Here is a 12,533-nt window from a genome sequence, read left to right as displayed (position 1 = left end):
TAATTGGAAGTATACATTTTTATTTTTATTTGTCTCTCTTCTCAAGGCACCACCCCAAGGTGCTGTCTCCTGTCTTCAGGCTCTACCAGGAAGCTACAGTGACTACACTGGCAGCTCTGGTCTTTACTTCCTTCTTTGATTTTGGCCCTGGGAATTGCCCTGACTGTCTTAGAAACTCTGTTATGCATTAGCAATAATTATTCTTTTCAACATCGCTAAATGTTTCATAGCATGGTAAGTTCTCTTTTTTCTTTTTCTTTCTTTCTTTTTTTTTTTTTTTTGGAGACGAAATCTTGTTCTGTGGCCCAGGCTGGAGTGCAGTGACACAATCTTGGCTCACTGCAACTGCCACCTCCCAGGTTCAAGTGATTCTCCTGTCTCAGCCTCCTCAGTAGCTGGAATTACAGGCATGTGCCACCACGCCCAGCTAATTTTGTATTTTTAGTAGAGACGGGGGGTTTCACCATGTTAGCCAGGCTGGTCCTGAACTCCTGACCTCAGGTGATCCACCTGCCTTGGCCTCCCAAAGTGCTGGGATTACAGGCACGAGCCACCGCACCAGCATGGCCCAGAAAGATAAAACTATCAGCCAGCATGATAATTTTAAGGTCATTTTGTCATCCTTACTGCCAGAAGTGGAAGGCTATAAGAGTTTTGGGAAGAAGTATGGTTAATTTATCTAACAATAAAAAAAAATTTTTCAAATGTCCATTTTCAATTTGCTCTCCTCATGAGTGCCTTTTGAAAAAAAAAGTATTTCTTATTTATTATTAAAATACTGCATTTATCTTAAAGGGATACACTTGGAAGTTTTGTCTCTCCCATACCACTTGCTAGGTAGCATATCACTTAATGTTATTTGTCATCATGAAAATGGCTAGCAAAATTGGAGAATCTTGTAATTTTGTAAAATAGAGTGCAACCTCATGTTTCAGTTGAATTATAAAGTACTTTTATGATCATGCTTCATCTCAGTACAAAGTAGTGTTAAGAGTCTACTATTTAAAGGTCTTGTTTTTGTAACAGTAGCCACATTAATGATATTCAAAAGCACACCAATTGCAATATTCAGCAACATGTTGAAATTGAACAAGAGGACAGGGTGTGGTGGCTAATGCCTGTAATCCCAGCACTTTGGGAGACCAAGGAGGGTGGATCACCTGAGGTTGGGAGTTCAAGACCAGCTTGATCAACATGGAGAAACCCCATCTCTACAAAAAATACAAAATTAGCCGGACATGGTGGCGCATGCCTGTAATCCCAGCTACTTGGGAGGCTGAGGCAGGAGAATCACTTGAACCCAGGAGCTGGAGTTTGCGGTGAGCCAAGATTGTGCCATTGCACTCCAGCCTGGGCAAAAAGAGTGAAATTTCGTCTCAAAAAAAAAAAAGAAAAAGAAAAAGAAATTGAACAAGAATCAGGGGCCCCATTGTCATCCCCACAGTGCTAAGGGGAGTCTACTATTCCTTTAGCATTCACCACTCACTGGGCATGACACAGGGCTCTGACAAACAGAATACAAGAGAGTTCACCATGATCAGTCCACGTGTTAAATATTAGTAACGCTTAATATTTTTATCCCTTAGAAAAACAGTAGAAATAGAAATTTCATCCCTTTTCTCAAAGGATTATCTCACGCACTCTGAGAGGGGTCCTGCCCTATTTCGTAGACCACTGTTTTACGGGAAGTGTTGTGGGTTGAACTCTGTCCCCAAAAAAGATGTATTCAAGTCCTAATCACTGGTACCTTTGAATGCAACCTTGTTTGGAAGTAGGGTCATTGCAGATATAATGAGTTAAGATGAGGTCATACTGGAGTAGGATGCAATACGACTGGTGTCCTCATAAGACGAGAAAAAGACATGTTTGTTAAAAAGATGTGTAGAGAAACAGCATGTGATGATGGAGGCAGAGCTTGGAGCAATGCATCTACAAGGGAAGAACGTCAGGAATTGCTGGCAAACACCAGAAGCTAGAAGAGGCAAGGAAGGATTTTCTTCTATGACTTTCAAAGAGAACATGACTGTCAATACCTCACTTTTAGGCTTTTGGCATTTCTGTTGTTTAAGCCACACAGTTTGTGGTACTTTGTTATGGCAGCCCTAACCAACGAGTTTAGAGAATGAAGAAAGTTCAGAGTGGTAGCAGAAGTACAGTAGGGCAAGGTGATGGAGAGACGTGGACAGGTGAGAGCTTACGAGAGAGGGTATGTCACTGGTTTCAAATGCATCGCAGGAAGCAGGAGGACGTGAGCAAAGGCCCTGGAATGTACCTGCTTAGGGCTAGGGGCTGAGAGAGGAAACATTTCTGCTCAGAGGGGCGGAGGGACTCAGGGAAGTAGAAGATGCATCGGTGCTGGGTGAGGTGGCTCACGCCTATAATCCCAGCACTTTGAGAGGCTGAGGCGGGTGGATTACTTGAGGTCAGGAGTTTAAGATCAGCCTGGGCAACATGGTGATCTCAACTGTTTCTACTCTACTCCACTAAATTACAAAAATACAAAATTTAGCCAGGCATGGTGATGGGCACTCATAATGTCAGCTACTCAGGAGGATGAGGCAAGATAATCTATTGAACCCTGGAGTGAGGGTTTGCAGTGACCTGAGATCACGCCACTGCACTCCAGCATGGGTGACAGAGTAAGACTCTGTTTAAAAAAAAAAAAAAAGAAAAAAAGGGAGAAAAAGAAAAAAGGATGCATTGGGGCATCAGGACAGGTTGGGTCCAGATGGCTGGGAAGAGTCCTGAGTGCCCATTCCTTTTGCCTTGTTGGATTTCCCTTTTCTGGCATCTGCATTCCTGCTCCCCTCTAGGATTGTAACCCTGTCTAGTTGTTTTCCTTAAGATTTTCTTGTGACACGTATCTGGGCTTCCAGGTGGCCCTCCAACACTACAGATCCCTCCATTGCCTTTCCCACACACAGGACTGCTCATATTCTCTGTGCCTCGAATGCTGAAATTCTGCCACACTTAAATCATCACTTCAGGGCCTGATTTATAAAGGTTTGCTAAGTTGATGCACTTCTATTAAATGGCATGCTAAGCTGCTGTTGAAAAGATTGATAGTGTTAATTAAAAAGCAAGGTGTAGAAAAAGTTTTGTTTTTTGGGGGGGAGGATAGAGTCTTGCTCTGTGGCCCAGGCTGGAGTGCAGTGGCATGATCTCGGCTCACTGCAGCCTCCACCTCCCAGGTCCCAGTTCAAGCAATTCTCCTACCTCAGCCTCCCAAGTAGCTGTGATTACAGGCATGAGCCACCATGCTCAGCTAATTTTTGTGTTTTTTTGTAGTGACGGGGTTTCACTGTGTTGGCCAGTCTGGTTTTGAACTCCTGACCTCGTGATCTGACCGCCTTAGTCTCCCATAGTGCTGGGATTACAGGAGTGAGCCACTGCGCTCAGTCAGAAAAGGTTTTTTAAAAGGAGGCTTTTGTGTTTATATAAAAATGTTGCATGTGCATAGAGTATGCCTATTAGACTTCTTCCTACAAAATAAACAAAAACAAGTAAATAAACTAGTAGAAGATGTTGCCTCTGGAAGGAAATGGGTATTGGGAACAGGAATGAATGCCAATTTGCTTTTCAATATGTATGCTTTTGTACTTAAAACTTTTTTGGGGGGGGACAGGGTCTTGCTCTGTCACCCAGGCTGGAGTGCAGGGCCGAGATCTCAGCTCACTGCAACCTCCGCCTCCTGGGTTCAAGTGATTCTCCTGCCTCAGCCTCCTGAGTATCTGGGACTACAGGTGTACACCACTACACCCAGCTAATTTCTGTATTTTTAGTAGAGATGGGGTTTCACCATGTTGGCCAGGCTGGTCTCGAACTCCTGACCTCAATTGATCTGCCCACCTTGGCCTCCTGAAATGCTGGGATTACAGGCATGGGTCACCGGGTAGGGCCTTGTACATAAAACTCTTTGTGCTATGAAAGGAAAATAAATCTTGCGGTCCCCCTAATCACTAAGCTAAAGGTAAAAGTCAAGCTGGGAACTGCAAAGGGCAAACCTGCCTCCCGTTCTATTCAGTCACTCCTCTGCTCACTGTGGTAAGTGCATATCTGATTGTCTCATTTGGAGTGGCTAATCAGAAAATCAAAAGCATATAACCATTTGTCTCCTATCTACCTATGCCCTGGAAGCAGCCTCCCTGCTTTGAGCTGTCCTACCTCTCTGGACTGAACCAAGGTACATCTTACACATATTGACTGTCTCATGCCTCCCTGAAATGTATAAAACCAAGCTCTTCCCCTGCCCCCTTGGGCACATGTTGTCAGGACCTTCTGAGGCTGCGTCACGGGTGCAAGTCCTCAACCTTGGCAAAATGAACTTGCTAAATTAATTGAGACCTGTCTCAGATTTTCAGGATTCACAGACCATGTATATACATTACATCTATGAAAATTAAGTATGTCCTTCCATGTTTATAAAAACGAAACATGTCTTTCTAGTCATAATGTCACTAACAGTTTAATGTGAATTAGCACAGCATGTGGCATGAACTCAGTGGGTGCCCCAGGGAAGAGATGTGCTAAAGGTAGACTCAGACACTCAAGGAACTAACTAGGCAAGAAAGATAGACTGACCCCGCTCCTGGAGAAGGAGTCACATTTTCATTACGGGAGTGAGATTATCTGCTGAGCCCAAAGAAGAGAGCTGCTAGGGCACCTCACATCATAGAGGAGGTTTACTTATTTATTAATTCAGCTGCTCAACAAATATTTATTGAGCACCTGCTTCACGTCTTGTGCTGGGTGCTGGGAATACAGTGAACAACAATGAAACAGTTTCTGCTATCACACAGAGATTACAATTTCTTAAGGAATCCAGGCCTTTGGAATGCAGTATGACAAATGTCATCAGAGAAAAGACGTATAAGGTTTGTATTCCAGACATTTGTTTATTTATGAATGAGTTGCTGGATATAATGGGCAGTATAATGACACACAGTGATGTCCCATTTTTCAGTTGGGACTTCCTATCCAAAGTATTTTGTTTATTTATTTATTTAATTGAGACAGGGTCACCCAGGCTGGAATGCAGTAGTGTGATCATGGCTCACTGCAGCCTTGATCTCCCAAGCTCAAGTGATTCTCTCTCACCTTGGCTTCTCCTGACCAGTAGTTGGGACTACAGGTATGTGCCACCATGTCTGGAAATTTTAATTTTTTTTTTGTAGAGACGGGGTCTCACTATGTTGCCCAGGTTGGTCTAGAACTCCTGGCCTTAAGTAATCCCCTGACCATGGCCTCCAAAAGTGCTGGGATTACAAGTGTCAGCCACTGTACCCAGCCTATTTTAACTTTCTGTAGTGAATCATTATAGGTATAAATCATTTCAATCAAGTCTTGTTTTTTTTTTTTTTAATCTGGGCAAACTATTTACAAGCATAAATACCTTACTGGGTTTTGGTTTGACACTTATTTATACAACTCCACTCATAACTACATGGCGTGATTGATAATAGTTAATTATCTGTCCTTCCCATTTCATGGACAACTTCATGGTCTTTAATATTGATATAATGTAGCATTTGGAAGCTTCAGCTTCATCATTCATAAAACTAGGATAATAGTAGTCTATTTTGCTCATTTCTTTGCTGGGAATATTAAAAGAAATACATATAAAGAACTTAGCACAGAGGCCGGGTGTGGTGGCTCAAGCCTATAATCCCAGCACTTTGGGAGGCCGAGGCGGGTGGATCACGAGGTCAAAAGATCGACACCATCCTGGTCAACAAGGTGAAACCCCGTCTCTACTAAAAATACAAAAAATTAGCTGGGCATGGTGGCGCATGCCTGTAATCCCAGCTACTCAGGAGGCTGAGAGAGGAGAATTGCTTGAACCCAGGAGGTGGAGGTTGCAGTGAGCGGAGATCGCGCCATTGCACTCCAGCCTGGGCAACAAGAATGAAACTCCGTCTCAAAAAAAATAAAAAGAACTTAGCACAGTGCTTGGCCCACGGTAATATCTCAGGAAACTTTAGTCATTGTGCAGTAATAGTACAGTAGTACTTTGTGCTGTGGGGTATACACACAGGAAAGGGTGAGATGGGGTGCTCTGGTGAGGAAATCCTTCCATAGCTTAGGAACATGAATCAAGCACTTGCTATTTGGCGGCTTAGATATTGGCAATCACTGGACCAGCTAATCCCTTTGCTGGTAGAGAGACTGAGAAATTATTAACTGAGAAATTCTTCATACTCTCAGAATCACATTGAGTATTTCACAAATCAGGCAGACCAAGTTGATATTTTGGAATTGTAAGACTGAAGAATATTGGCTATTTCATATCTTCTTATAGGTAATCAAATTTCCAAAAGTGCTGTTTCTTCATTGCCCATCTCCCTCTAAAGTGAGAAAACAGAAGCAGTCCAGTTGGGATCTTCTTCTTTTCCTTCCACTGAATGAAATACCTTCCTACATGTATCTGTACCTGAATTTTTTTGTCTTTACCCTGTTACTGCAGACGACACGTCCAAGCTCCTAAGTGAGGGATCAAATCCCTTTTGACCTCAAAGACTTAACTTTCACAGATGTCTCCCTTCTGTTTCATTAGTCCTTTCCCCTCTACTGGATCACTCTCCTCCCAGCTTACGAAAAAGTTGTAGTTTCTCCCACTTTAAACTAAAAAACTTTCCACTGATGTCTCGTCATTCTCCAGCTGCTATCCCCATTTCTCTGCTGTCCTTCAGAACACCCTATCACCTTCCATCGTCTCTCTAATCTATTTTCATCAGCTTCTTTCCCCAAAAGTGATGGAAACAGTTTTGTTAAGGCTATTATCAACACTCGTGTTGCCAAACCCAGTGGTCCCTCCTCTGTCTCTGTGCTTTATCTTTCAGTGGTATTTGGTAGGGTTGACCTTTGAAAAACCATCCTCTCCTGGCTGCTGTGTCACATTCTCTAGTTTCTGCCCATTCTCTAGCCATTTCCTCTTAGTCTTCTTTGTTGGTACCTTTCTTCTCTGTTTGATTTCTTTTTTTTTTTTTTGAGACGAAATGTTGCTTTGTCACCTAAGTTGGAGTAAAGTGGTGCAGTCTTGCTTCACTGCAACCTCTACCTCCCGAGTTCAAGCAATTCTCCTGCATCAGCCTCCTGAGTAGCTGGGATTACAGGCGCCCACCACCACGCCCAGCTAATTTTTGTATTTTTAGTAGAGACGGGGTTTCACCATGTTGGCCAGGCTGGTCTCAAACTCCTGAACTCAGGCAATCCACCTGCCTCAGCCTCCCAAAGTGCTGGGATTACAGGCGTGAGCCACGGCACCTGGCCTTCTGTGTGATTTCTAAACATTACAGTACCCCCATCTAGGCCCTTGGTTCACTTCTTTCATGACAGATCTTATCTGGCCTTATGGCTTTATATTATATTTATTTGCCTATAACTCCCAAATTAATAAGTTTTACTCTTGCTATCTAGGCCTCCTACTTAATATATTCTTTCTTGGATGCTCAATGGGTGGCTCCAACCAATATGACCAAACAGAACTCCTGACTTTCCCTTGGAAGCATAGCTCCCATAGTCATCCCCATTCAATACCTAGATCCTTAATGTCTTACTCTGTGCATCCAGTCCACCAGCGAGGCAGCTCTATTTCTAGACTATATCCCAGTTCTGTTCATGCTTCCTGCTGTGCCCCCTTGGTCGATTATGGTCAGTTATCTCCCTAGCAGCAGAAAGATCTTTTTAGTATATAAATAAGATCACATCATATCATCCCCTACTTAGTTAGCTTCCTATCAGACCTGAATCCGAAATCCTTCTCTGGTCCACCAGGCCCTGTTTGTGCTGGCCCTAGCCTGTCTCTCCAAGCTCCTTTTGCCCATATTCTTCTCCCACTGTGCTCCAGCCACACTGGCCTTCAGTATGCCTTGCAACAAGCCAAGCCACGCCCCACAGCTTAGGGCCGTTGCATTTGCTGTTTCCTTTGCCTGGACTGTTCTGCCTCCACATCTATGCTTGACAGGCTCCTTTCTGTAATTCAGACCTTAGTTCAAAGTCACTTCTCCAGAAAGACTTTCCTGAACTACCCAACCTTCAGTCATTCTCCCCACCCCTGTCACTTTGTTCTCTAGCACATTACCATTTTTATTTTCCCCACATCCCATTCTCTGAATTGATCTTGGTCGCTTGCTTACTTGTTTATTTACTTGTTCCATGCTGATTCCTCAGTATCATCTCACACATCACCTGGCAACCAGCACTTGCTGGAGGAATGAACAGTCTGGACACCCAAAAAAGATATTTCTTATAATTGCGGGGGTTGTCTATTCCACTGCTCACTGTCTCATATGAGAAATTTATTGCAGAATGTAGCAGCAGGAAAGCATTATTTCCGTTGAGAATTTTCAATGCCTTTTCCGCTTCCGGTTTTAAAGCTGACACTGTTGTTTTCCGTTTTCGGATTGCCTTGGCTATCAGGAAGCTGAAAGCCAAATTTCAAACTCAAGGATGACAATCACAGTCTCTCCAATAGTGAACATAAGTTCTTCCTTCCTGAGATTGATTTCCTCCCTTTGTTGTCAGAAGTATGGAAATGAAATTTGTTACAAGTGGCCACAGTTCCTTTCTGGATAGAAGTGTGATTTAAACAAAAGCATTCAAAGTGTTAACATTCTGGCAAACACTGGACAGCTACCTGTCAAGGAATGTTGACTTGCAGCCATGTGATATCGAATGGGAGCTCTCTGGCTTTCAGAGTTTATGAGCCATCTTTATTGTTGTTAGGTGATTTGCTGTGATTCATATTTGGGAATTCCCCAGGGTAGTTTTAGTTGGGGTTTGACTTGCCTAATAAGAGCCCAACCCTCTGGGTGTTTGGGGTTTTAGGCTTATTTGTATTTGTTGACTTGATGAGGGCCACTTCAGAGTTATGAACTAGAAAAGTTGATGGATCTCAAGAGTTTATTGTTCTCTTAGAGCTCAATGTCTCAGTAGCAGAAGAAATACGCCTTTTAGTTTAGCCTTAAAATGCGATGTCTTGATCTCAAGTAAATTCACGGACTACACCCTTCTAAGGCTCAAAGGAACTGTTCTTAATTATTGTTTAGGTCCAGGAAGCGTTTTGAAGTTTATGGAGCGTAATACATGCTTCTCCCTAGCCTGGCAAAATTAGAATGTAGATCTTTTGAAGTTCAGCATGTGTTGCTATTTTAATTTATTGGCTACTTTAAATATTTTGTGGCAACAACATTCATAAAACAGCAATAAGAAAAGCATACACTGATTCTTTATTCTCAAATATTCTTTGATATTTGTACTAAATAGATATAGATGATGTAAAGAATATATATATCTGGCTAATCCATGAAGGCATAACAGTGGACAAATCTCTTTGAATAAAGAATGCTACTAAAATAGTCCTGATGGCCTAAATGCAATGTGGAGTAATGCTACTGTATATAAGAATTATACCTTAATTTAAACATTTCTCCCAAATAAATGCTGTAGTTAAGTACAACTTAACAATTGAGTATAAAATTATGTTTTAATTTTTAATGAAAACTTAAACATTGATTCAAGAAGTTTTGAAGGAGTATGCAGAATTTTTTTTTTCTTTTTTGAGACGGAGTCTTGCTTTGTGGTCCGGCTGGAGTGCCTTAATGCGATCTCTGCTAACTGAAACCTCTGCCTCCTGAGTTCAAGGGATTCTCCTGCCTCAGCTTCCTGAGTAGCTGGGACTACAGGCTCATGCCACCACGCCCAGCTAATTTTTATATTTTTAGTAGAGTTAGGGTTTCCCCATGTTGGGCAGAATGGTCTCCAACTCCTGACCTCATGTGATCTGCCTGCCTTGGCCTCCCAAAGTGCTGGGATTACAGGCATGAGCCACTGTGCCTGGCCTGCAGAAAAAAAAAAATGTATGAACTATTGCCTTCCAGAAAGAGAAAGGAACTAGTCTTTGGTAATCAAATTAAAAAAATCAATCAATCAATCAACCATGTATTATATTATTCATTAAGTAATTTATTAAATTAGCCTTTTAAAATACACGATTTTTTTTTTTTTTTGAGAGGGAATCTCGCTGTGTCACCCAGGCTGGAGTACAATGGCATGATCTCTGCTCACTGCAACCTCCGCCCCCCCGGGCTCAAGTGATTCTCCTGCCTCAGCCTCCCAAGTAGCTGGGATTATAGGCACCCACCACCACGGCCTGCTGATTTTTGTATTTTTAGTAGAGACAGGGTTTCACCATGTTGGCCAGGCTGGTCTCAAACTTCTGATCTCAAATAATCCACCTGTCTCAGCTTCCCAAAGTGCTGAGATTACAGTCGTGAGCCACCGTACCTGGCCAGAAAACATATTTTATCCACACTTCTATGGGTTACTTTTCAATGTAAAAATCAGGATTTACATAAAGATGTGTTAATTTATAAGAATATTTGATGAAAGAATTCCGAGTAGTACGTTTAAAACATATATGATATTACTGATAATTTTATGATATAAAATATGATAAAAATATGTTTATATATAACTTTATTAGGACATTTGTATATCCAGTATTTTACCTATTACCTTCTCTTTCCCTTTCCCACAACTGAAACCAACATAGTCAATAGCAATTTCAAATTTAAATGACTATAAAGTCTTTGTTCATCATCCATCGTAAAGCTTGGGTCATTTCCCAAGTACATTAGAAAGTGAGATTTATCTTAACTTATTCTGTCTGCTGTGTTCTTTTGTTAGGATGAATAGCAAAGGTTGTCATGAAGTAACTGGTGGTATTGAACCAGCCATGTAATTTACTAGTGATTGATCATTCAGTCAAGAGTATTTACTGAACACCTTGCCAGAATTTTAAGTCGCCTTGGACATCTGGAGGGGAAAAAAATACAAGCAGGACAAGTAAAACCATCATTTTTTTTTTTTAAATATGGAACGCTTCACGAATTTGCGTGTCATCCTTGCCCAGGGGCCGTGCTAATCTTCTCTATATCGCTCCAATTTCACTATATGTGCTGCCGAAGCGAGCACCCATCATTTAAAATCTATAGAGATAGACTTTATCTACCATAGTTTCAATTTAAAAGCAAGAAACTTTTCTATCCAATTTATTTGACAGTTCTCAAGATTTGAAAGTTTTTCAGCTCATTGCACATATCCTGGTATTCTGGCCTAGATAAGAAAACTCCAAGGTCCAGGACAATTTATTACGGAGTCAGATGGTTACTGATCCCAGAACCAAATTCCTGGTGTTTATCTGGACTCCGGGCTGCCTTTGAACCATAAGCACTCAGGGCCATCAGTCTTCTCATTAAAGTGAAGCTAATGGTACTTCTGGATTTTGTGTAATCAGGACTTGATAACAAAGGTAATTTTCACCAAATAAAACGAATTGGGCTTTTGTTTTGTTTTCTTTTTTTGACATCAAATCTGAATCCAAAGAAATAATGGTGGTTATCTCAACTGCTTTTAGGTAAGAGGTCAATTAGGCCTAGCAAGTCTAGTTTTGTTCCCGACCATGATCCTTTCTGTTTTTTCACTCTTTCTTTCAGTATCGAAACTAATGGCCCACTCAATGTATCATAAGTGAATGACAGTCTGTAAATGCCAGGGAAAACAGAGAGGTAGAAAGCAGCCCTCTTTGAAGATAAGTGGCAAACTCAAGATTGCTACAGCTAAGCACATAACAATCCTCAACAGGGGAGATTTAAAAAGTTGCTTTGTAAGAAGGAATTTTTAAGCTGAAGCTTTAGTGCTGAGTAACTAAGAAAAAACCTGCATGAGGGTCTGTGGTTATATGGGGCAGACACCATCTTCTTTCCCCCTTTTCTTGTTCTCATTCTAGTTCTCTAAGATGCAGCCTTTGAAGAGCTTACTAAAAATACAGATTGTTCTAAAGTTAGTACCAAAGGTGACCTATTTATTTTTTTAAAAGCTCGTTTATGCAATGTTTTAGTTTTCAATGTGGCAAGAGAAGAGGGTGTGAGAACTGCCTCAGGTCTCTCATTTCCTGGGCTGCCTATGACTTCTGGGTAGAGGTGCCCTTTCTCATGACTCTGTGGCCACATGTGGTCTGCTAGCCATTTGCCTTGGCATCTGAGCTGGGAGAGAATGACTGATGTCATGGGCTCCTTCATGGAATTATTCACTGGCTTTGTTCACTGGGTCCCTGGGGCTACCAGGAGCAGCAAGAAGTTCTGAAAATGAAGAGGGAAACCATTGGATATAGAATTCATAACTAAAGCTTGCCTAGAAGGAGATCTTTATGTTTGAAAAGGACTCATTTGATGTGTAAATTTTAGATTTTGTATGTCAATTCTTTTTGTTTTTTTCTGAGATGGAGTCTTGCTCTATTGCCCAGGATACAGTGCAGTGGCACGAACTTGGCTCACTGCAACCTCTGCCTCCCGGGCTCAAGCAGTCTCCTGTCTTAGCCTCCCCAGTAACTGGGATTACAGGCTCCCACCACCATGCCCAGCTAATTTTTGTATTTTAGTAGAGACTGGGTTTTGCCATGTTCACCAGGCTGGTCTCAAACTCCTGACCTCAAGTGATCCACCCACTTCAGCTTCCCAAAGTGCTGTGATTAC

The 12,533-nt window shown here is 41.9% G+C and overlaps 1 non-coding gene across 1 annotated transcript; it reads right to left on the bottom strand.

Moving 5' to 3' along the window:
* Window positions 1-10,867: 10,867 nt before the first annotated feature.
* LOC118145250 (U6 spliceosomal RNA) lies at window positions 10,868-10,974 on the bottom strand. Its single transcript, XR_004730378.2, has one exon. It is a non-coding gene; the product is annotated as a U6 spliceosomal RNA (small nuclear RNA).
* Window positions 10,975-12,533: the final 1,559 nt, after the last annotated feature.

This window comes from Callithrix jacchus, chromosome 8, assembly GCF_049354715.1.
Source record: "Callithrix jacchus isolate 240 chromosome 8, calJac240_pri, whole genome shotgun sequence".
Classification (NCBI taxonomy): domain Eukaryota; kingdom Metazoa; phylum Chordata; class Mammalia; order Primates; family Cebidae; genus Callithrix; species Callithrix jacchus.
This window is presented reverse-complemented; position numbering and strand designations above follow the sequence as displayed.